The sequence below is a fragment of the Xiphophorus hellerii genome, chromosome 11 (genome assembly GCF_003331165.1).
Source record: "Xiphophorus hellerii strain 12219 chromosome 11, Xiphophorus_hellerii-4.1, whole genome shotgun sequence".
Classification (NCBI taxonomy): Eukaryota; Metazoa; Chordata; class Actinopteri; order Cyprinodontiformes; family Poeciliidae; genus Xiphophorus; species Xiphophorus hellerii.
The window spans coordinates 2,461,096-2,488,120 of NC_045682.1; the positions used below are offsets into that span (position 1 = coordinate 2,461,096).

At 37.3% G+C, this 27,025-nt stretch overlaps 1 protein-coding gene across 1 annotated transcript in view; it reads right to left on the minus strand.

Annotated features, from left to right (window-relative positions):
* Positions 1 to 27,025, minus strand: part of sgcd (sarcoglycan, delta (dystrophin-associated glycoprotein)) — a 259,342-nt gene that overhangs the window by 150,310 nt on the left and 82,007 nt on the right. The window contains exon 3 of the mRNA XM_032576208.1: positions 13,670 to 13,723. The gene's annotated coding sequence lies outside the window, so the exon portion shown is untranslated. The remainder of the gene's footprint in view (positions 1 to 13,669; positions 13,724 to 27,025) is intronic.

Genomic DNA, 27,025 nt, shown 5'->3' on the forward strand with positions numbered 1-27,025 from the left:
AGTGAAAGTTAACTCCATTATGTGATCCAAAGAGCTTCAGGAAGAAGACTATAGCATATGATCAGGCTGGTCAGAGTTTTAAAAAGGTTTTAAGAAATGTGAATTCAGCCATTCAAGAAAGTTTACCCTAAAAGCAAACCACAAGATGCTAAAAATGCTAAAGGTAATGTCAAAACAGCCTTATCTTTGCCAAATAGGACTCAGTTGTGGTGGTAGGACACTTTTGGGATGTTTTCATACCCAATAGTCCAATAGACTTGGTTCAGTTCGGGACCAAAATTGCAACATTTGTTACATTTCAGCTGGTGAAGTTTGCTTTCACACTACACTGTGTCAAATGAACCAAAGCCCTTCTAAAAACCTGTTCACCTCCTTGCTTATGGTGAGACTGCACCAAGAACCACCAAAGGAAATTACACAAAAACCTCTGAAGACACTGGAGTGAAAGATAAAAAGTGTCTGATTTTAGCAGTTGTAGTATTTCTCTTCAGACTTTGGCAAAACAACTGAACAGAGACCTTTTAGGAAGTCAGAGTTCACTTTCTATGGTTGATCTTAGATTGATTGCACATATTCACACCTACCCAAACAAACTGGACTGTCAGGACAAACAAACTAGAGTTTGATAAAAGTGGACTAAACAGGACTGATGTGAATTCAAGCTTACGCCACCACAGAGGACATGTTTGCCATAAAACAAAAACATTGTTCAAGGAAAACAACCTCAGATGAACAGTGAAGCATAGAGGTGGAAGTGTCATTGAATAAATTTGCCATGTACAATAGGGTATTATAGGAGACGCTCTGTATAAAAATACAGCTGAGGGACAACTAAACCCTTCAACATAACAATGACCCAAAACCATACCAGTAAATCCATTAAGAACTGGTGGAGCATTAGGAAAAGGAAAGTTCCGTGACAGTCACCGTGACAGATCTTAATCTCATTGCATGGTAACCGGATGTAGATACAAGAAAATCAACATTTCACAGCTAAGGAGAGATGAGTGGAACAAGGTTTTTACAGAAAATGACTGCAGCTTTTTTATCTAAAGGAGGTAAGACCATCCATCAGGGGATAGGATGCCCCAATCTTTATTGTTAGAATCCCACACAGAAGAAGCTGTCTACATCTACAGAACATAAGATATGACTTATAGCAGCTTTTTATATCCTGATCCAAATAAATACATTAAAGCACTTTTCACTCTGTAGAATCAGATTATCGGATCAGAGATCTGTTCAAAGTAAACTGACCCATCCTGTTAATCCCTTAGTAATTGTTCCGCCTTCTTTTAAAGGTTTATTGATCCTGCTAAGACTTTCAAGGTCTTTAGCAACTTAACATTAAAAGGATTTAGCTGGAGTAAAAGATGAGTTTATTTAAATTGCATGGGTAATCTGTGACTCTGCATCTCCTCAACAAGCTCCATCTCCATAGAGTTTCTACTTTAGATCGATTGAAGCCACATAAAGTCCACCAGACAAAGTTGGCTCTTAGGTTGTCAATGAGTTTCAGACCAGACGATACGCTGCAGATGGTGTTTTTATTTTCTATTAAATATCCCAGAATTTCCCGCTTTATCTTAAAACATCTTACAAAAAAGAGCAACAACACAAATTTTTCTTCCTTTTTTCCCAGCTACTTGATGTTTCAGGATCATCCTGTGCCCCAAAGCCAGAAACGTGCAGCTGAAACGACTCCCTGATGCAATGAGATCAATTATTTCATCATTTATCTTTTAAGCTTGAAGCAGGTTCATTAGTTTCTTTTTTGTCAAGTCACATCATTCCTCTCTCCCTCCCTCCACCACCAGGCTTCTATTTATGCTCTCTTCACCTCTTTATTTTCGGCTCCATTCTGAGCAATTTCTTCCTCCCAGTCAAGCTCTGCATCTTCTCATTTCTACATCTGAAAGCTGTTCATCCCGTATCCTTCCTGAAGCACTCCTGCTTTCTCCTTCCCATCAACTCCTGCTGATTTGCTTCACATCTCCATGAATCTTCAGCATTCCATAATTTTCTGCCATGCTTTTCCTGCTTATTTCAGACACAATGAGCCGAACAAAGGCAGTAGGGTTAGAGCCTTGTCGACAGTAGCATGTATTAAATCCCCAGCTGACCTCCCACACCATTTCACTTCTCTAATCCGGGGGCCAAAACGATTCAGGCGAGAAGCCGCCCCCACCGCCTTATGGGGGAAGGTTGGCTCGCTAACTAATTTACCCCCCATCAACCCCTTTGCAGTCTTTCCCCCCAAGGCTGCTGTAAAAAAAAACAACACTGTGTCATTGCACTCATGTATGGAGGTCACTGTTCTCCGCTGGGCGACCTCGTAAGTTTTGTGTAGCAATTAATTACTGTCACCGCGGCCGGCACATATGGGCCTATTATCATAAGGCCTCACAGGAGGATGGTTCCTGCTGTGGGGAGTCATATGGAACGCTTTAAAATGCCAACAAACTTCACTTTCTCTCCCGTCGCTGCTGTAGTCTGGCAGGAGATGGATTTCAGACTTTATTTTAATTATTTATCCACTTTGATGAGATTTGTGAGGAATTTTAACTTTCAAGATGCTCTGCAGAGACACAATGTTCACCATTCTTTGATTTAAGTGTTAGGATTTGAAAAACAGAAAATATGGAAACAAAAAGCTTCTTCTCTCTAACAAGAACAGAATAGCATAATTTGGGTTTGCAGGTTTGGACATGAATGAACAAGAAAACAGAACAACATCCTTTAAACTCCAACAGATTTGGTTCGATTGGGATCCAAAATTGCAACGTTTGTCACATTTTCAGCTGGTGCGGTTCTCTTTCACACTGCACTATGTCAACTGATCTAAACCGTTTGAAGGACCCTGTTCCCCTCCTTACCTGTGGTGGCGCTGCACCAAGAACCACTGTAGGAAATTACACAAAAACCTCTGAAGAAGAAACTGAGCACAATTTTGTTCTTCACAAAATATGAACAAAAATGGCATCAGATTTTAGCAGTAAAAAGATTTTCTTTTTGTTTTTGGCAAAAACCATGAGCTATTTCTCCCGCTAGTGCTACTCACATGTTTGTTTTCTCTTGCACGTTGCCCATTTAGTCCGCATTAATCAAACTCTAGTTTGTTTGCCTTGAAAGTCTGGTTCATTTGGGGAGGTGTGAACTCTGATGTGGACCAAATAAGCGAACTCTGGTTCGCCTAACAGCTTTGGTCTCTCCTCGGCTGAAGTGAACTCTGATGTGGATTAAATGCATATTTGAATGCGAGGGATGAAATGGACTCTGGCATATAGCGCAGGTCATTTTCGGACAACATAGCCAAAATAAACACGAGTGTTTAGCAGTGATTTCAGTAATGCGTTACTGACCATGAAGCACTATTTTCAGTAACGAGTAATGTAACGCATTGCTATTTCAAATCCAGTAATCAAATTAAAGTTACTTATCCCAAATCACTGTGCGTTACTTTTGCGTCACTCATTTTCTCTACTAATTTTATTTTATTTCCTCTATGAATCTCGGGGAGTGATGTCCGGTCTATGTGACAATTCAGTCACATTATCAGCACCGGTGTACTGTACTCCACGACAGAAACACAAACAATGGAGGAAGGAGACAGATATGCATTTAGTAGCTGGAAATACAGGAACTATTTTGAGTTTCTGTCAGTGAAGGACAACAACATAAAGGGTTCACTGTACTCTCTGTGCTGGTCAGAAAGTCCTATCCACCTTCAAAAACACAACCTCAAATTTAAGTTAACATTTGGAGTCGCAGCGGGACAAACAAGCTTATGGACGTCCCGAAAGGTGGCTTGACACAGAGAGCTGCCACAGGAGGTCCCCCACCACTCAAACAACAAAAGCTCAACTTTGGCGCGAAATCAGTAAGTGAGCGAGAGCTTAAACAGCTGGTCGGTAGTAGAAGAAATGATGCCTTTGAGCGCAGTTAACTCGCCTGCATTTCGCGCCATTATACATCGAATCCCCACCACCATTAATTCTGAACTGCCTCACAGAGGAGCTTTTTTGCCATATCTGGACAAAGAAATGCAGAGATGGAGAGAAATCTGAAGGCTGCGCTGAATGAGGTCAATTTTGTGTCAACTACTGAGGATATTTGAACTGCTAATGCAAATAACAGAAGCTATATGGGAGTAACTCTCCACTGGATCCATAGAGTTACATTAAAGCGCAACAAGGCTGCTTTAGCATGTAGGAGGATCCGCGGCAGACACACTTACGATGTTATCGGTGCAGAAATCGAAAACATCCACTCTTCGTATGGACTACTCAACAAAGTAGTTGCAATGGTGACAGATAATGGATGCAATTTTGTGAAGGCATTTAAAGTTTTTCAGCCTGTCACAGAGTCCGATGATGAGACTGAGGAGGAGTCAACCAGGACAGATGATGATGTTGTCACCTTTGTGAATCTGACAGAAATTCTCTCAACTGAGAATGAAGGTGATGGCCAACTGTCTCTACCCCCACACCACAGGTGTGCCTCACACACCATCAACATAATTTCCACAAGTGATGTTGAGAAATATTTAACTTTCCATGCAGAGAGCAAGGCCGTTTATAGGAGCAGCATAGCAAAATGAACAGCGTTATGGACCAAATCCAGCAGATCTACCCTTGCATCAGAAGCAGTGGAGGAAGTCAGCAAAAGAAAGCTTCTGGTACCAACATCCACAAGGTGGAATTCATTTTTTGATGCTGTAAAGAGAGTTGCAGAAATCCCCATGAATGATCTGAATATGCTATGCTGCAAGCTAGGAGTTAAGTGCTTCATAGATCGAGAGTACCAGTTCCTGCATGAGTACTGCACTGTCATGAAGCCCCTGACTGAAGCTCTGGACATTTTACAAGGCGACTGTCCTTATGGGACTTTACTACCCACACTTGAAGTTCTGATGCAGAAGACGCTGGCTGTGAAAGATTCACTCTCCAGAATGACTGCAGGCCTTCCAGATGCTATCGCTCAGGTATATTCCATAAGCTAGTTAAAATTTCTTACATCATACTATTTTTGTACATTGTGCAGTATATTTATTAACACAGAAAAGATTAAAACAAATATAAATATCAATAAAAATCCTAAAACAAAATTTTATCCATTATACAAATCCCACGTAAGACATGGTTTACAAGTAATTCAATTACATAATTAATACTAGGTAACAAAACATTATATTTTCAAGCTACCAAGACTCGTTTTGCTGGTGTGCTGGATGACAAAGAGGCCCTTCTCGCAGCTGTCAGTTGTCCGAAATTCAAACTTCGATGGCTAAGAAATGCAGGTAGGAGGGAACGAGTGAAAGCTTCTGGTTACATAGTGCCGCAAAGTTGCTCCTGCACCGCAGAGCCCAACCCACAACTGTCAGCCAAGGTGAGATGGACTTTTTCACTTTTGAGCTACAGCCAGATTAGACCTACCCTAATTAATTTCCTGCAGAACAGGAAGTCATGGACTACCTGAGGTCAACCTATGACCTTGAAATTCTGTATAGATTTTAAAACATAAAGAAAATTTTCTTGAAGTGTAACACTCCAACCCGATCAAGTGCTCCCATAGAGCGGCTTTTTAGTCTTGGAGGTTTGGTGCTCACACCTAGAAGAAATAGACTTTCTGACAGGAGGTTTGAAAAACTATTGTTAATGAGGTACAACAGTGGAGTGGGTTTACCCATCCCACTCCACTGTTTCATTCATAAAATGGGATAACAACGTAAGATTAGCCCAAAGTTCCAAAAGAGAACATGTCAGCCTACTGTATATGTGGTATTATACATGAACTGTTTTGTTAAAGCCACTCCTTTCTGCTCCAATGCTGTGAACAGGTTCCATGTTAAGTTTTGTCATCAGTGTTACTAATGAAGAAAGGCTGTTTTTATTATATTTTTTATTTTAAAAAGTATTTATGTTCAATAAATTGAAGAAAATTACATTTTTTGTTAAAAAAAAGTATTTTAGTGAAGTTAAGACAATTATATATATAAGTATGTATTTGATACTGATGTCAAGAAATACTATTTTATTTTTTATAAAAGTATGTATCTACATTTACTGCAGTCATGAAACACTTATATTTCATAAGTTTTAATGAAATGCAGTCAAAAAGACCTATTTTTCCTTTTTTGTAATGTGTAATTGCTTTCAGTTCAACTTTCAGGAGATACATTGTTGATGTTCCATTAAAATGCACTTCCAATAAAGTAAGTATTAGCAAACCTCAATGTCATTTTTAAATCGAGGTGGCGGAGGACTGTTGTCAGCAGCTGCTGAAAGTAACTAATAAAGTTAATTTTGATGTAACTTAGTTACTTTCCAAATCAAGTAATCAGTAATCTAACTAAGTTACTTTTTCTAGGAGTAATTAGTAATCCGATTAAAAAAGTAACTATGCTATCACTGGTGTTTAGCAAAGGCGGGAGAAATGGCTTGACAAAAGAGAATTCCTACAGCTACTACAATCTGACGTTAACCTACTCTCGTTTACATTTCGTGACGAAGGAAGTTGCGCTCAGCGTCTTCTTCAGAGGTTTTTCTTTCAGTGGTCTTGGAGTAGTGCTGCCACAGATGAGGAGTTAAACAGGTTTTTCAAAGGGTTTGACTCATTTGACAGTGCAGTGTGAAATCGTTACCTCATCAGCTGAAAATGTAACAAATGTTGCAACTTTAGTCCAGAATCAAACCTCCCGGACCATCAGGTATGAAAACACCCTAACCCATAGCACCATGTTTCAAACAAGCATACCGGTTTCCAATTATAACCATGAACCCCCCTTGATTTAGACTTGTTTGGAAATCTTGCACTCATATACCTGACCTTCAACTTCTTACACATAGTCGAGTCAAATGTGAGACTATCTGACCAACAGCTGATCACACATAACATAACATAAAATCCAAATATGTCTGAAACAGGCCTTCAACCAAAAACCTTTCAGTTGTTCTTCCAAACTGAGACTGAAGTCAAAACTCAAATGTTATTAACAGCTAAATCTTTTTTTAGGAGATTCCTTTGGCCATTAATAGTGAAAGATGGACACATGCAGCATTCAGCAAGAGGAATTTGCTTCTTCCTGGATTTAATTCTAAGGCTGACCACAAACTTTAAATAGGTTTCCTTCTTGGCTTTGGAAAGCCCATACCACATTGTCTATGAAGAATATAATAATAGTACAAGCTCTTGAGGAAAAAGCCCATTCGAGAACATTCCAAACGTGTACCACAAGGATAATTATTACCTGGGGGGAATAGTTGTTGATTTCACTCATCTGGGAAATCAGCTCACCAGCTGTGATGTTGAACCTCCACAGATTACCTTTGTTCAAGATGAAAGCCTTCTAATATTGTCTGCTCATCGGGAAAGCCACAGTTTCTGGATCATTGATGTCATTTCTTTTATTTCTGTCATCATAAATTTACCTAAGAAACTCTCCTTTGAGCCAGAAAATAGTTTGTAGCCTTGCAAAATCCTTTAAGCTGACTCAGTACCAGAGTTATGTCCATAGTAGCAAAAACCCTTCATAACTGTAAACCGTACAACTGCAACAGAGAATGATTGAGAGAAAATAGATTCAAACCATCTTGCTTTAAGGTTGACCTATTATGCTTCCTTGCACATGTTAGGATAGGTGGAACGGGTATACAAAACATGTTCATTACATTTTCTTGAACAAAATCATTTTTTGATAATAAGACTTTAATCTGCTCTGTTCTCCCTATTCTGAGCTCCTTCCAGAAGAAGCTGTTTTACGGCCTCTTGTCACTTTAAATTCAAATAAGCTGCTGCTAGCCACGCCCCCCAACTCAACATTTACACTCATAAAAATGGCTGCGAACAGATGCACAGTTACACAACCGTAAATAATTGAAAAGCAGAAGTGGAGTCTACTGCACAACCAACAACAATGCAGCAAGTGGTTTCTAAACAATAAGTCAACAACAAAACACTTGTACAGCGCATGCAGTGGTAAAACTAGCTGACCAAATCTCCTTGTGCTGTGCTTTGGTTGCTACGTGAGGGGCAGTGCCTGCAGATTTGTGATGTTACATTTGACTTTTTTATTTTAAAATGGCTCATTTTCCAGACACCAATAAACATGATCTTATTGGCAAAAAACAGCTAGATCAGAGTTTTTTTTAAACTGCTTTGGCCCAAATGAAAGAACAAAAATATCTAAAGAGACCCAGATCTTGCAGATGTCATAAAATGTGAATTTCCACAAAACATTCAGCTTAAACTTTAACAAGGAAGGGAGCCAATTAAACTGTTGAAATTCAAGCCACAAATATGAATATTAAAAGGCAGATAAAATAATGTTCAGTTTAAAATCACCGAATTGCCAAACTTTCTTGTTTTAAACTTGTAAAATGATAAAATATTACTTTTAAACACTGAACTAAAACCCAGCCAGAAAGATGCATTAAATCGAGTGAAAATGAAAGATAAATTAGGATTTTATAACACAAAGGAGACCTTTTAATATGTGTGATGATATTAAGTGGATTTAAAAAAGCTTATGAAACGATAAACTAAAATGAAATCTAAATTACTATGTTGGTAACAGTAGTTCTATCTGATGGTGTTACCTTGTCTATGTTTTCTGGTATAAAACCATCATTAATAGACTGTACATCTCAGGAAGAAGAAGGCAATTTAGCTTGAAACTGAGATGTTATCCTTCCCTGACTGGAAGTGGAGGCCACGTTGAATGCTCCATCTCTCACAGCGGGGACGTAGACTAATTCCTCCACTCAATCCAGACCCAGAGTGAAAATCATTCCTCTGACTTTCACACAAACAGCTCGTTTCTCCTAAGAGTCAGCTGTTTGGGTGTTTGTTTCTGATTGTCTCGTATGTTCTGTGTTTATCACAGTCACAGCAGAACAGAGTGTTTATGCTGCGTTTACTTCTTTTCGTTTCAAAGTCTAGCTCTGCTTTTTCCTTTTTTCCTGCGCCTGGCCTCCAGTGACATTATGTTTTCCAGAATTCCTTTCCCCATTTCTGACTCCTGTTCTCCCGCCGCCGCTCTCCCTCTGGTGTTGTTGGCTTTGCTAACAGGCGTCTTTGAGGTGGTTCATTCAGAAGCAGCTGTATCGGGTCCTCTCCACTTCATCCTCCTCTAACTGCTCACCTTTACTTTCACATCTCTGCACATTTCAATCTCTTTTTACCTCCAACACTCCTCCCTTTCTCTTCTTCTCATCTGTTTCTCTCTCTCTTTCCTTCGACTCATGTGGTTTCATCAGATTTGTTCAGAATAATCATCAGTAAAATCACCACCCAATCCTCCCTGAACTGCCAGAAAAACAAAATTAGGTCTGTGAGAAAGTGAGGTTTTATAGATATCTGTAAGCTGCTCTTAAAACTATTACTCTAAAAGTTTTTTAATTAATTCCTTAAGTGATTTTACAGAGACCCAGATCTTGCAGATGTCATACTTTTTCTCATTTATAATGAATTCTTCATATTTTATTGGTTTTGTCATGAAAGAAGCTCTCTTGGTGTCAGCAATATTTAGCTTTTTTGGCAGCAAGGGTAAGAGGTTTTCATGAAGATCATATTAATTTGTGGTTATATGACGTACAACTGTAAGGATTAAAAAAAATAGGAACTGGGTCAACTTTAGAGTTACTGCAGATTTAAGTCTTTACATTTCTGTCTGTCTGTATAGTTAGAAAGTCTTCCAGAGAAAAGGATTTGGAGATATGATCCTTGTTACTATTATTGATGGAAAAGATAGTTTGAACTTTGAACTTCCTCCTTCTCTCTTTTCTCTGCATTCATTAAGCTTCTTTTTCAATTCTTTTTCAATTTGGTTCAAGTAGTTTTTGAGATTTTGGCTTATCCATTGTTCCCAGTTGTAAAAACAATAACTTATCGTCCTGGTTACGCATTATAGCAACTGTCCAAAGGTTAAAAAAAATAAAAGAGCAAAATGATAAGCAGCTTATCAATTTGCAGTGTAATGTATACTTCAATCATACATGATACAAATTACAACAGCTCTTCTCACATTTTCATGAATAAGCATCAAATTTACTTTAACTTTTGAAATAAATGGTGTATAATGGATTACAACTGACATAAAATGAACCAGAAAAATATTTGGATTGAAGTGTTCTGGTTTTAGTGGGAGACAATGCCTTTAAATGACATAAACTTAATTTGTCATTTGCTAACAATAGAGCGGTGAGTATTTAACTTGCTTCAATCATACATGATACAATAGTTTTTTTTAGTGGAGTCAGAGCAGAAAAGTCCAGGTGCCAGTCCTGAATCTGGGCCCACACGGCATATGCTTTGGTGTGAGCTGGGATCCAGGTGCCTGCTCCACTTCCACTTCCTGCTCCTGTACTGCTCAAAGGAATGGAGCAGTCAGCCTTATTGTGGCACATATTGTCATGTTTCCAGAGCGGTTAGGCTGATTTCACAGTTGTTTTCTGCAGTGGGAAAACAGAAGTGGCTTTATGAAATCAAACAGAACTGCAGAGAGAGGCGACGCCGGGAGCAAAAACAAATGCTGCTGCGTTACTAGATGTGTCACCTTGTAGAGCCGACTTACTATACTGCCAGCAAACTCTCAAACAGAACCAACTGCAGCAGGAAAGTAATGTGCAACACAGAACATCTTGAGTGCTCAGAATATGCATAAAGCCTTTTGGTCTCAGTGTGTCGCCTTGGTATAAAGAAATGGGTAATTATCTTGTATGAGCTTTAAGTGCTTTAGAAGCCTGGTGGTATATTTCTGCTGTACATGCACCTTTCATCTGCATGCAAACTGCACATTTAAGAAACATTTTCTAATCTCAAGGAGTGAAAAAATGTACAAACATAAACTACTGTATATTCATGTTTATTACTACTTTATGTGCTGAGCAAGTGTTAAAGACCAAAATAAGTGTGCTGTCTAGGCATAGGCTGGTAAAAACTGCAAAGAGCTGCAACTGGCTTTTTGGACCTTCCAAAAGTGGTTCCTAAAAACTGACTAAAAATTAGAAAGAAACTGAAGTTTAAAAATACTTTTAAAAAAAAATAGGTTATTTTTTAGTTTTTGCATTGAATAATTACATTTGATTTTAAGTACAAAAATACACTAAAAGTACCAGTTTTTATTTAGGTCTATTTTTCTTGACATTAGGCTGGAAGCTATGTGCAAATATCAACATCCCTTATCAGAAAAATTGTAGCCAAACATTTTTTTAAATGTTTTATCTTAATAGAGAAATAAAAATAGGAATAAAATGGTTGCTCCTTTAAAATTACAACATATGTCATGTAGAAGATATTTATAAAAAACTGTATCTTTTTAAAAGATCAGGTGATATTTATGGTTCTAAGCGTTTTTTTATTCAGATACATTTGGAGCATATACATATGAGACTCTTTAGATTGTAAATGTTGCAGGCTGTTGCTGCAAAAGGTTTTAATAAAATAAAAAAAACAGTATATGTGATTAAATTTCTTTCACAAAAACATTTATTCCTACTGTACTGATGACTTCCCTCCCAACACTGTGTCTACTATTGATCAAGGGCTGCTAACATCTCTGCAAACCCCACACATCTTGGGCACAAACCGTTTTGGCTTTAACCTTCAGGTCAAAACCTGGTCATACAGTCCAGGTAGTCTGCTGCACTACCTGCATAGTCTTGCAGGAATGCAATACAATGCGTTTTTGAGGTAGTTCAGTCTTGTCTTCTTTTGTAATATCACTATCTATATCTAAGGAGGAATGATCTCTCATGTCAGTAAGTTGCCAGGTGCATTGTCTTGTACCACTGAATATAGGATGAGAAAATTCTAGTAATACTAGTTGATATTTGGAAAAACAGAGATGGAACTAATGCAGCAGCAGAGCGATTTGTATTTAAGCCAAACGACTGTGATGAACCATTTAACCTGTGCATATTTATTGTAAAACAGTATTAACTAAACAGAGCAATGCAACAAAAATTCATCTCCACCTAAAACATAATAATTCAATACCATTTTCCAAGCTGGGAAAAAAAATAAATAAAACAACCGTCTGAGTCTTCCCAATGGACCACAATCACTGTTTATTCAACAAGCAAAATTCAGAGACTGTTGCAAAATGTTGCACATCCATAAAGAAATAGGCAGAAAAAAAAATTAAGCCAATTATAAAAATGTTATCATGCTGGATGTAAGCTTGTTGCTTTAGCTTGTTTTGGGCTATTCAAATATAGAAAAACATTTATTTACCCGTATATTTTAGGACAAATACTTGCAGAACACCATGCTTTAGCAAATAAAAAAAAACATAATATGAACATTCTATGAACCTCACTCATATGAACCTATGAATCTCACTCCTGAAGTTATTTTTTACAATAATCAACATCTTAGATTCACACATTCAAGCTGAACTGCAAACATAGAGGTATTGTACATTTAAAAATCCATTCACGGTTCATCTGAAGTTTATTTTTCAAAAGTCAAGAGACCTTTTTCTCCTTAAGGATGTAAATATTGATAAGCCTCTCCTGGATTTAATATTCACTTGCATGTTTGTTGTGTCTTTATGTTTGTGGGCTTGCCCAAGAGCATTTCTATTTGTGTCTTTGGTTTGTTTTGCGGGGTTTTTTTTCTTTAACTAAGTATCCAGATATTTTCTAGCAATAAAAACTATTTCATGTTTCATCAGAATCAACACTATACAATCATCCAAATAACCAGCTCTAGACTTGTTTCAACATACTGAGGTTACATCCTTTCCTTAGTGATAAAACAGTGCATGTATTGAGAATTTAATAATTACTTGTATCCAAGCAAAAAAAAAAAAAAAAAAAAAAAAAAAACATTTTCAGTTAAAACAAACTCGGTTATGGAGGAAAATTGCTCTTAAAAGGACCATCAGAGAGATGGTGAGAAAGAGATGTGAGGGTTTTAATAAGCAATAAACAACAGCAATTACAATGTGTGTATCTGTCCAAGTAGGATTGATTTAGGAAGCACAAAAATTAGCATTACCTACAGATCTAGCTGCGGAAAATCTTCACACTGCCACACTCATCAGTATTTACACCAAATTTAACTCACAAACAAAGTTCAGAATAAAAGCATCAGATATTTAAAGTAGCTAGTCACAGCTAGCCACTACTGAGAAATAATGCTGGTGAAAGTGAAAATGTTACATCTGACTTGCAGCTAGTTAAAGAGGTAACAGTTTGTGGGGTTGACGTTACATCTGACTTGATACTAGTCAGAATTGACTAGTTTATGTCAATGATTAGCTAGAGCTAACCAATGCTCAGAACTAACCACAAGTAAGGTGAGGGTTTTAGCTCAGCAGCAGCTTGTTGAAACAGTTAGCCAAAAGAATGATTAGCTTCAACAGTTAGTCAAAGCTACCGAGTAGTTTGGGGTAACTACAGGTGCAAATGTTTATTTCACTTTCAATCTAAGCACATGTGAAAGGGGACATTTAAGTTAGAGCTAATGACCACTTTAAGCTAAATCCTTGCCTGAAAAGCCCACTGAGAAAAGGACATTATGATGAACAAACAAAACTTTAACTGTTTTCCTCCATCATTAGCAGTTCATCCTGCAATTTCATCCAAGAAGCCATGTAGCTCAGACAGAAAATAACTGCATTATAACATAAATGCACAGAGTAAAGAGTAAAACATACACTCACCTCAGAGTGCTGATTTGGAGTACCTGACAGGGACCTGGGGATTTTTCTAATCACCTATGAAAGGATGAAAAAGACAAGGTCAGCATGTCACAGATACAATACCTCTCAGCTGATCATCTCCTCCCAGACCTCTACAATTATTTCCCACATTTCCCAATTTAGCTAGTGCCAACGAGGGATCAGAACTCCCTCAGTCTCAGCATTTATTAAGCAGAAACAGGTAAGAAGCAGGAGACCAGATCAGCAAAATTACCCAAAAAAATCCCTCACACAAGAACCTGCATCGATCTCTGGAGGTTGCTTGAACTTTCCGTGCCCTGGTTTCTGGCTATGCTTGTGCTGTGTAAACTTTTGTGCTTTCACAATAGATCGCATTTTTAAAAACAGCAGTCAATGACTGCATACTTACAAAAAATCAACTGCTGAGGCAGTTCTGATGAAGCAGAACCATTTATTTAAAAATTGAATAATAATTTAGCATATGATTTTCTTTCAACCTGTCAGCTGAAGAGGAAGCACTTCAGCTGACAAATTTTCCTAAGCTTCTGGTAGAGCAGGCCTAAAGATTTATTATTGAATAAACCAATAAAACTTTAAACCCGACATTCAATAAAAAGCCTGACAATATATCAGAAAATCCCACAGCAGACAGGTTTTTGTAGCAGACAAGAAAACTAAGATACCAAGTTGGTGGTTGTCTCCTTCCACAGAATGCCTCATTAAGAATGTATGATGTATTGGTGTGGTGAGTTTATATGTGTGTCAGAGGCAAAAGCATCACCAGCAGGTCAGAAGTAGTTTAAACAACTGTACATTTAACAAAAGAGTCACTTTTATTTTTGATGTTGAGATTAGCAATTTACTTTCAATTATTTTTGTTTGTTTATGAATGCTTTGGCATTCATTCTAAAATGAACACAAAATTTCATTCTAAAACAGAAACACTTGTGTGCTATTAACAGTCACAAAATAAGACAAATGTAAAAGTTATGATAAAAAGTGTAAGAGTATATTTTTATAGAACAATATTGCAAATATATCATATCCACATTTTATTATGATTCTGCTGCATAAAAATATAAAAGAGTATTTCTAAATAGACTTTAATAAGCTTGCTGAGTTTTTTACCACATTTGTGTCAGGCGAAGTTGACATTTAATATACTTAAGGTTGTGTGTCAATCAGCTTTGCCTAACTCAAAAAACGTATTTTAATTAAAAGAAGGAAAATATATACCACCACCACTAAGATAAGATACACTATTGCTATATTTCACCTATAAAGGATTATTATTCGTAGTACAAGTACACTTTTCTTCGGTTTGTCCCTGTCACCGACACACTGCATTATAAATCTGTCAGGGATAAATTATAGCCTGCAGAGTGAAAGACATAATGCATCCAGCATTTAGACAGTCGTGTTTTAATGAGCAGAGAGGACACTGGAAGTGACTTACTGAGAAGGTTTGCCAGATTGAGGTTAGAAAACAGACATAGGATGTGTCCAAATTCAGGAACTACATCCTTCAAAGGCCGCATTTGAAATTTGATGGCTCCTCTAAATACATCATTCTTTTCCCCGGATCCGATGAACGGGTCTAGTATATCAAAGGTGAGCTATAATGCTTCCATGAAAAGGTTAAGATAGGTCTATGGGCTATAAAAAAAATGTCATTACATTTTTTGCACAAATTCATTTTTAGATGAGATTTTAGTCGAGTTAGTTCTGCCTATTTTAAGCTTCTTTCAGAATGAGCTGAATAGCACCTCCTGTCAATTTAAATCCAAACAACCTGCTGCTGGCCACGCCTCCAAACTCAATGATTACACTCGCACATGAAAATGGCTGCAAACAGATGCACAATTATACAACTGCATATCCTTGAAAAGCAGAAGAGGAGCCTCCTGCATAACCCAGAAGAATGCCACAAGTGGTTTCTGGATGGTAAGTTAACAATAAAACACTTGGTTTTTCCAGCAGCCACTGTACTGTGGTAAAACCTGCTGACCACATGTGTTGGGGTTCTGCTTAGGTTGCTAGGTAATGGGCTAGGTTTCACTGAGGTTGCTAGGTGAGGGGCAGTGCCTGCTGTGATGTTACATTTTGGAGATTTTTGAAGCGGCTTGTTTTCCAGACACTAAAAAATATTAACTTATTACCAAACACCAGCTGGATAGTTCTCTTTAAGCACTTGGGCTGCTTTTAGAAGCAATTGAGACCCAAATGGAAGTACAAAGATTATGTGGAATGTGAATTTGCATAAATTGTTCCCTTTAATTAAATAATGAAAAAAACCCATAGAGATTTCAAGCTAATTTTTTACCAGCTTTGGTTCTTTTTAAACCCTACTCTCTAGCATCACAAACCAGGAGTTGAGAACAAGACACAGTGATACCTAGGCTTGCCCATTTGAGATACAGATTCCCTCCCAATCATTTAGTTTGATAAAAAAGACACATGTTCATGAAACTCTCAAAGTTTAGCTATAGCTTTTTGTCCTGAGATTTTCTGTTTTTTTTTTTTTGTTTGTTTTTCATTAGTTTGCAGGTTGGAGGCCCTACATAAGCACGTCCTTATTATTCTGGTGATGCAGCAAGACAGTCACTCCCACCTCCTCAATTTAATTAGAGTTTCATCTTTTAAGAAAGCAGTTCTCATTCCCCACATGTGGCTAGAGGCCGCCCCGCTGACGAAGACTGAGCCAAGGCTGCATGACAATCCTGCCAATGTCACGGCGTCTTTTCCACAAGTACAGCAAGAGAAAGACGGAGCATTACACACACCGCTGCCCAATTAGAGCAGGAATGTGAATTAATGAGCAGGTCACAGCAGGTTAATGAAGGGTGTTGCCGATCTGTTGAAGACTCAAATTAAAAACTGTATCCCTATCTGGACAAAGTTTCTTTGTTACTTCTTTCTCTGCTGGAAATTATCATGTTGGTGCTGAGCTTTTGTTTGGTATTAAAGACAATAAAGCTCTGAACAGTTGATGTGAAGGCAGATGATTGGGTGCCATATTTTAGAGGCTGATCTTGCCACTTGAATGGGACTTTATTGTTGCTATTTTATGCCAAGATAATTAAAAAGACCAGTAAAACCAGAAAGTGAGACGGAGAAGGAAGCAAGGAAAATATGTTTTGAATAATTACAAATGAAAATGCTTGTTCTTTTTTTTATGGATCCTACAAATAATATGTGGCGCTTTGTTTTGTATCTCAAAATACACAAAAGAATCTGCAGTAAATTAGTTTAATTTCTCTTTTATGGCCATTTGTGCTGCTGAGACAGGTGCAAATATACAAAAACGACATTAATAAAAAGCACAAACAATGAAAAACGTTGAAAGTGAACAGTGATTTTCTGCAAGTGAGACTGCACAATGACTACTAGTGTAACCAGTATCAACAAACTAACTATCTGGTTGGTATTTGCATTATTTTTTTCTATACTTTTAGCATCCAACTTTATCTGAGTACTGAAAAAGTTCATTATTTGACAGGAAGTAACAATTGTGGCTGTCATGGTTTTAAGGTTTAAATCGCGCCCTTTTCTGCTTTGACGTGTTTAAACAACACTGATTTTTTTGTTATGATAGATCAGATATTTGAATTAAAGTAATTTGTGTTCAGTCATAGTGAAAAGAAAGTACACCCTTTTAAAATTTGGGAGGGTTTTATATGCCAGGACATTATGAAAAGCATCACGTCTTTGCGGGTTCTATATTTGCATAATATAAGCTCAAGTCAAAGTTTCTATAATGACATATTTCACACTGTCATTATGAAATAAGCACAAATAAAGCAAAAATGGAAAATCTGAGAGTGAAAAACTATGCATATCCTTGCAGACAGTGTTTGTAAAAGGGTTATGTGAATTAAAAATAAATATACATTGTTTGACGTGGTAATAAGTGACCATACTTTACAATATGTTATACTCTAGCTGTCCAATAAAGTTCCTGAAATTTAACACAGGATACTGGAAAGCATCCAGATTAAAATGAAGATATAAATGGGAAATGAACACCTGCGTGACTGAAATAAATCGGCAAACCTAATGAGCTCTAGGATAAAACAGCTCCAGTGGGAGAGTCTGCATCTGTGAGCAACCAACATCAGACAGTTTAACCAAAACACTGAGAATATAAATATATTAGCAAGTAAAAATGCAAATCCTTCAGTCTTTAGGGAAAAGGAAGGCCTCAGCATCCCGGGTGGGCTGGGGAAGTGTTTTACTGAAAACATACCCTGAAACTCTAAACAATATTGCAAATTTTCTGCGGGGTGAGAAGTAACACACTGCAAACCCATCAAACAGCACAAAACCTACACTGTCAACTAAACAACATCCATGCCCCTTCACCAACTGTAGCCCTCAGGCTGCCAACGCTTATCTGGGCATATTATAATGTATTACAGATTTTTAAACACAATAGCTTCTAGTAGTATCAGCTTATTAGTTAAATTATTTATACAGGCCCACCATAACAAATGTAATCTCTGTGCACTTTACACAACAAACAGTTACACTAGCAGGAGGATTTTGTTTGCTTTGGTTAGCATAGCAACATTAACATTGACTGAGATAATATGCCTTGTTCCACTGAGAGGTATAAAATGAGTAGGTGCTCTATTTTGTCTGTTTCTATTGTATTAGTGGTACAACAACTGACCTGTGCCAAACCATTCATGGACGTCCTTCAGGTGTAGACAAAACTTCACATAGCTACTGTCCTGTGTTAGCTCAACGTCACACTGTGTGCTGCTATTAGCTTAACTCTGAGAAGTTGTTAGCTTTAGTAGCTATTAACTTATCTCTGGCTAGATTTTAAACTTAATTTGAGTAGTTGTTACTTTGTGGAGCTTTCAGCTCAATTCTGAGTAGCTGCTAGCTCAATGCCAAGTTCCAGTTATCCATAATCCAACTAGTTGTTAGCTCAGTCCTGAGCAGCTGTTATTTTGAGTAGCTTTTAGCATCAATTTAAGAAGCTTTCGACGTCACTGTAAATGATAGCTTATCTCAGAATAGCTGGTATTTTAACTTAGAGTAACTGGTATGGTGTTAGCTTCTTCATTCAGCGTAACCACAGATAGAAGCTGGTTAATGTCTAAGTAGGTGCTAGCTTCAGCTGTTTGTAGTTTGAGTTAGTAACTTTTAGCTTGATTCTCAATGACAACTACCCAAACTAGGATTTGAATGCTCAAGCAAGATATTGTCAATAACTAACCCCACAAAGTTACACTTAAAACAAGACAAAATGAAAAAAAAGATATATTTTTCAATCCAGTGACCCATACCTGAAAACTTCTGTTATAGCACTTTAAAATCATATTTACTGAAAAACAATATCTTATATTTGGGCTAGGAAGGCCTTAAACAACCACTGATCCACAGAGAAAAAGAACCTACAGCACATCTGTAACATGTTTATGAGACTCCTGTCTGTGAGGACAGGTATAATAAACATTTCCCGCGTTCTTCAGCTCTCCAAGCTCTGATGACTTATTACCTGCAGTATCAAAGCTGAACACTGTGCCACTGCTCTGCAGAGAGAGCTGTGCTGACTGGCTTAATGAACACATTGTGTGTGAGGGCCCTGAGAGCAAGTCTGAGCATCCATCTGTGTGCATTCATTTATTTAATTTCCATGCTCTTAAGCTTGTTTCTAGTAATAATTATAATTCCAAACACACTTGGATGCATGCATAATTTTATATGGACAGGATATAAGTACCAAAGTCCATCAAGTGCTGGTAATGCTGTCTAATGCATCTACAAGGAATCCACTGTCACTCACTGGTATAAGTGTAGCAAGAGAAAGATAAAAAGAAAGTGCACTCAGAAAAATGTTATTAACGTCTCACATGGCCAATAAGAATGACTAAAAGCTGAGATTTTTCTGTTTGATAACTTCATGTCAGCATGTCACACCTTCTGAGTTTTCAATTTACCTGTTATTCATGATGACACATCTGTCCATGAAAATATTTGCTTTTTCTTTTTTAAAAGATTTTAAAAAAAAACAATAAAAAAAATCTAAACAAAACCAGAGATCCATGTCAAATACGGCTCAGATTAACAAAAAAAAGATGTGACACAAGATTCACTTCAAAGCTCTTCTTGAAGATCGTTACGTTCGAGTCACAGTGGCATGAGTCAGCACTGGCTGGTAATTTGATCTCTGCTAATCTGCTCTGAATAGACGGCAACAGAAAAAAATGTAGGAACTGAGATAGGGCGTGATGAGAAAAGCCCAGGGCTAAAACGATAATGAGGGGAGGCTGCAAAATGAAATGATGAGCACGGTGGAAAGAGACTCAGGAAAAAAAGAAAGAAATGAAGAAACTTCTTGATTTCCCCCGTTCTATCTGATGCTCCTCCTAATCCCTCAACATTCCCAGTCCTGCCCTAGTAACAGCGGACAATTATTAGAGAGTTGACTTCTATAGTTCAGTATACAGGTGGGTTCCGTCTTCCTTCACTGGTGACCTTTCAGATTTACTTATCTGTCCTCAACCTCCCTGACATTTTCATGTCTGTTTGGTATGAAGCTCAAAGTGCATGTTATCTCCGTGTAAACTGACCCGATAAAAGGGAAAAATGACCAATATATCCACCATCTCCCACTTTGACCGCTTGTTAATACCAATAACAGAAACTACAAAGCACCACTGCAGCCATTACATGCTTCAAGCTGCCGTTGCTTACTGCTGTTTTATTGCACACTGAGAAGCTGATCGCTGCGGTTAAACATGTGTAATTTTGCTGTGCAGGGATACTAGAATCCATGTATATTACTAGGCACTGATGAGCACCATAGCTGCAGGATACATAGTTTATGGCTTAATGGCTGATATAAAGAGCGCATAAACTATTACAAAACTCTCCAGCATCTGCAAGTTTTACGTTTTGGAATATTTTATGTTTTGTTTTTTTGAGAAGTTCCTCTAAATTTAGATGTTTCCAGCTTTGAAAGTGCTGTAAAATGTATTTAATCATTGTCTTCTTGCCCCTCTTAAAATGTTTCAGTTCAATTCAGTTTATTTATATCACACTAGACATTAGGCGGCTTTGAATTCAATCATAAATATATTCCAATTGATCTTATAGTTATAGAAGCAGTGCATCCAGTTCAGTTAATGATTCAAAGATGTTTAAAATGTTTTCTGAGTCAATGCTGAGCCACTGACTTGCAGCAATCACTCCTCCTGGATGAGGAACAATAGAAAACTATTTGCTTGATTTTACAGCAAGCTCTCATATCGTACATGCATGTAGCGACAGTGGAGAGGAAAACTCAGAGCCTCAGCTCTACTTTGAGCTTCCCCCAGATGATGAGTGTCTCACACCATCTGCAGACCTACAGAATGTCTCCAACTCCATATTACTCCAAGACTTCTCTGCTTCATGCAGAAAAAACCTCTGACCCAGAGAAAGGACTTCATCCTCGTCTCTGCTGAACCATCCAGGCTGCTTCCAACTTTACTACAATCCAAGACCTTCACACCTACAACACCTGCAAACAAACCAACAATCCTACCCAGATCTTTTCAAACCAGATGGATGGATTGGCTAAAAGCAAGCAGGTATGATGTTCTTAAGCTAGTGAGGACCACTTAAAGTGAAACTAAGTAAGTCTAGACCAATACTAGAATAGACAGAATATATATTAAAGGGTATATACAATGCAAGGTTAAAAATCGATCTATTACTGTGTTCATGTTTGAATGAGGTTTATGTAGGGCTAAGATGGAACTGCACATAAAAACAACCATTTTGTAATCAGAATACCAACATGAAAAAGACACAAAACTATCTGATAACTTTATTACCTCATGAAAATAACTCAAAAATAGTTAAAATAGTTTGGATGCAATTTTTCTTTCTGTCATATGGAAAGTTTTTGTTTATGTTTTATTAGAGATGGAAAGCCCATGTTTGATCTATTTTGCTTTAGCGCACAGCATTTGTATCCTAAAGTAAAATATGTAAAACTGCAGATATCTCACAAAAGAGATATCAATGTACATAGACAAACCTTACAAACACCTTATATTATAGCAGAAACATTTACAGAATTCAATTATGCCGCGTAAACAAACCAATTATGGTGTGAGAACGCAAAACCTATTGCCAGGTAAAGCAAAAGAAAAAAATTCTCCCATGTCTCCTAGGGGGCTCCGTAAAAAAAAAAAAAACACTTTTCAAAGATGTACGGTTGTATAATTGCAACATGGTTTGGGGGACATTTACACTCACATGTGAGTGTAAGCATTGAGTTGGGGGACGTGGCCAGCAGCAGCTCATTTATATTGAAAGTGTCAACAGGCCCTAAAACAGCTCATTCTTAAAATCAAGATAAGCAGAACTGACCAGTCTAACATCTCATTATCTCAGAAAGATTTTGTCCAGAAAAATTACTTTCTTGATATAACCTACTAACACTGTCTGCACCACACTTAGTACAAATTTGATTGGAAAAAAAAAAAGTTAAAAATCTGACAACACAATGTCAGACTGACAATGTCACAATGTCAAAAAACACAATGTTTTTTTTTATTTAAGTAAAATCTTTTCTCATTGATTAATCTTTTGACCAATATTTCAAAACAAATGACTTGAACAGTCGTGTGAATATTGCTTCTTCCCCATGTGGGGCTTCATTTCTCTCAAAGGCATCAAAACATCAAATATCCTGAAGCCCTTTGAACTGGAAACAAATATCCTCTGTTGTTCTGGTCCAAAAGAGATACAGATCAACATCTCATGTCTGCATAATTTCTTGCATATTAAATGTAATACAGGCTCTCTTTTGAATGTCATCCTTAAGGTTTTGTTATTCTTATACTCAAGAAAAGTCCAGGACTTTAGAGGAAGAGGCTGATATTCAGTAAAGAACATAAAAAGATTGGAATCCTAACTCTTGACCTTTCAGACATAAAAAAGCAGAGAAATGCATATTTGAAATCAAGTCGAAAAGGACAAAAGACAAAATGTGTATCTGCACCTTCCACTGTCACTTAAAGCTGTGCAGCTCTTTCAATGAGAGTCATGTAAATGCAGGTTCATGACATTTATCTGAAGGGAATAAAATGGCAAGAAAAGGCATTATTTGACAATGTAGTACTAGATGCAGAAAGCACGATAGTATTAGTGAGTTATCTGGGCGAAAAATTCATCAGGAGGGAGAAGCCAGAAACGATTCAGCTAAGTCAGAGTAAGAGGGGGATACTCCCGGGCAGATAAATGTATAAAACGCTGACAGAATGTTATTTGTTGACATTTACCCACAGAGGAGCCCAGATGTTTCCAGCATGACAGAGTAGCTTTTAACGGATTTCCATCCAGTGCCAGGAGAGGTGCTGGATTAAATACCGTCTTCAGTAAAGGCCAGAGTAGCAGCTACTGCGCATGAAATCAGCAAACATAACCAAGTAACAGGAGTCTGTTGAAAACGCCAACAAGCCATCTGGTTAGTTATCAACTTTTTTCACTGGTTACAAACCCGGTTTAGAGTTATTATTATTAACTTCCTCTATATTATTCAATGCCATGTTTATTTTTATTATTATTATTTTTAGAGACTAGAGGTCATCTTAAGTGACAGAGAGATTTTAAAGTTTGGTCTCAAAAACCCATATAGTTTTCTTACTTGTTTGTGTTAGTTTAGCCTTCAGAGACAATTAAAAGCAATTTTGAAAAGTTTTAAAACCACTAATATTTTCTGTATTTCCATTCCATTGATGACCTTTTCTGTTTATTTGACCAGTCCAAACATTCATCCATCTGTTATGATTGTTATTTTGGAAGAACCCCCCTTTTTTGGATGGGGTTTGTGTTGTGTGTTGTTCACACACGCGCACACACACCCCATCATGGAAATGATATCATCACCACATGGTGCACAATGGAGGAATGTCTGTAGCTTTAAAACACTGCAGAGTTTACTCATCTTTATCAGAGGTTGCCTCTTGATAAACTGCAGTGACAAATTAGATTTTAATTTGCCTTACAAATGGCAAATTGTGCAGAAGAGACATATTAAAGGAAATATTAATTATTTTTGATAAACAATGTAAAAGTTGGGATAGTGCAATAAAAATGGTCAAAAGTTTCAAGTTTTAGGTTTTGAAGACACTATACAGACAGCAAAAACAAGCCTAAAAATGTGTAGGAATACAACTGGGTAACAGTGAAGAGGGCAGCTGTAGGATGGAGAATAAAATATATGATGGGCAAAGTGAAAAGTGCAAAAGTGACAGAAAACAAAACAGGGATTCTAACATTGCTGCAGTGCCTTCTGGGTAAAAATCATCAATAACTCCCTCCCTCTATCCCCACTTTTTCCTCATTTTCTTCCTCTTTTCCATCCTTCATATCCTCAGGATGTTTTTCAGGCTCCAAGCTCAACCAGTTTTATCATTCTTCTCCTCGAGGGACTTATTCCAGTTTAGAATCATTGATACTGATTACCCCGAGCCCTGTCATATTGATTTTTAAGATTTATTGTTGGCCGACTCTCCAACAGAGGTCCCTGGCCCATGTGTCCCTGGGTTGGCAGTCATTTGTTAAACACTCTCCCCTCTTGACAAAAGGCTGGGCACGACTTCACATGCATTACCATCAACATTGTTTTTTGTGTGCATGTGTTCATTTTAAAACGCCTTCATTTAACAAAATTAGGAAGTAATGACTACATAGGGCTTCATTTATCTTAACCTTGTGACTGAAAATTCGGAAATACCTTCCAGTGACAGAAAACCAGGAGATAGTTTAAATAAAACTTGACCTTCTTCCACTGCTAGGTTCAGGGCGCATACTTACATACCCAGTATTGAGACTTTCAGACTACATACACTGCAAAAACACAAAATCTTACAAAGTAATTTGGTACTTTCTAGTTCAGATATCTTGTAGTAACTTTTTAGCAAGATATAGAATTGTGCTTGTAGTATATAATTCCTTATTATTGATTAAAACGTATGACTTCCTATGGCAGATTATTTCACTTGTAACAACACATTTTCCTGTGTTATAAGTGAAATAATGTGCCAGTGGAAATAGTGTTTTTAAATCAATATTAAGAATTTTTTTCACATAAAACAAGCTCCTATTTCTTGATGAAAAGTTACTTGTAAGTTAGTTTTGTCTTATTTCAAGGGTAGTAAGATATTTGGACAAGAAAATAGACCAAAAATTCTTGGTAAGATTTTATATTTTTGCAGTGTGGTCCAGCCTTCACTCCCTATGTGGATCAGCAAGCTTTAGACCAACCCTGACAACATTGTCAGTTCCCTCCTTGGACCACTTCTGACAGATACTGACACTGCAGACCAGGAACACTGTCTAGAGCTGCAGTCATCCAGTCACCACAGTCTGGCTCCTGTCAAACTCACTCATATCCTTCCTGCTTCTAACTCATCAGATCTGCCGACAAAATAGCCTTGCTGCCTCATATGTTCCACCTGCTAACAGCAGCAAAATGAAGACCTAAATTATCCAACAATTCCTCAAACTGAGTCCAAAGGCGAAAAAGAACAGGCATATACCGTAAAAAAGAATTGGTGCAGGATTTTTATCATCTCTGTCCAAGAAAACATCAAAAACATCTGCAATGAACTTTTCCTTCCATTCTGCTTCTCTGTAAGAACACAAACTTATCCATGTTTGTCCAGACTGGCGGCACTCAAAGGTGAGAAGGCAAACATAAAAAGAGACAAGATGGTGGAATAGTTTCAGAAAAGTCAAGGATGGCAAAATGCAAACTTACCAAGAATTTCTGGTCTAATTTCTAGTACAAATATCTTAGTGCACTTAAAATAAACTCGCAAGAAACTTTTCCACAAGCTATAAGAACTTGCTTTAAGTGAATAATTCCTTAATATTGATGGACATTTTCACTTATAACATGGGCAAAATGTCTTATAAGTAAAATAATCTACCAGTGGAATTAGTACTTATTTTTTTAAATCAATATTAAGTTAAAAAACAAGCTCCTTTATGTTAATGAAAAGTTATTTCTAAGTTAGTTTTGTCATATTTTAAGCACTTTAAGATATTTGCACTAGAAACTAGACAAAAATACTTGGTTTCTGCTGTGAAGTGTTAAAACTACAGTAACTGCTGTGGTATTTTCATGATCTTCAACCAAGAAAACATCAACACCTGCAATGAACTTTTCCTTCCATTCTGTAAGAACACAGACTTATTCATTTTTGTTGAGACTGGCGGCACTCAAAGGTGGGAAGCCAAGCGTAAAAAGAGACAAGATGGTGGAACAGTTTCAAAAAATGGGAGGATGGTAGGGCATCCACGCCTCCACCTGATAAGAGCGAATGAACAGAGTTTTAAAGAGAGGTTGTTTATTGACTGGCTGCAGTACCTACGCAGTCACTCTGAAGTAGGTGTGAATGTCAGATTGCCACATTTGGAGCGCTGCAGTGAGCTGCTGGACACAGAAACACGGTGCTTTACTACCTGCCAACGTGACTCAGAGGTGGTAAAACCTGCCAATCACAGCTAGATCTTCTCTACATGAGCAAACCACTAAAACAACAGTTATTTATTTGAATGAAATTATAGCAAAACATGGTTTCTGTTTTGCGAGACTTAGAGCTAATACATATTTATTTCACTGAAAGAATATTGCATGAAACAAGTTGATGCATAATTTTCATACTGGTCACACTGGTTGATGTGTGATTGCATGATATGTATTCTCTGTTCAAATCAGTAAATGGAAACATGCCTAATTCGCATTTTCTTTTTTGCGACATTTGCAAAGTTCGTTCTAAGGTCTCGTGACAATTACCGTTATTAATGAGAAGAAGGGTCACAAAGGTCATTGCTGAAGAACTTCTGCCTGAATGAAACTATGAAGGTCTGAAGTTTACAGTGAAGCACCTAAAGCAAGAGGCTGAACATGACTAACAGGATGATGGACAACATGAACCTCACTGTTCAACAACAAGAACAAAAAAAAAACACAAGAAGATATTTAAAACTAATGTATACCTCTAAAAGAAAGTCTTCACAACACCACATTTTATTCAGGGTTTGTTTACACTGAGCGGTCTTTGTGCAATTACTGTAAATATACAACATGTTCCAAATTATTATGCAAGTGATATTTTCTCAGATTTTCTTAAATGGTCAATGCAAATGATGGTCAGTATAATTTTCAAGTCATGAACTATTACAGTATAAATCAAATTTTACTGAACAAAGCTCCCCATGAGAACAGTGTTTTTTTCAAAAATAAACTCAAAATGCACTGTTCCAAATTATTAAGCACAGCAGATTTTCTAAACATTTGATGGATTATAAAGAACTGCAAACGGTCATTCTTTGAATGTG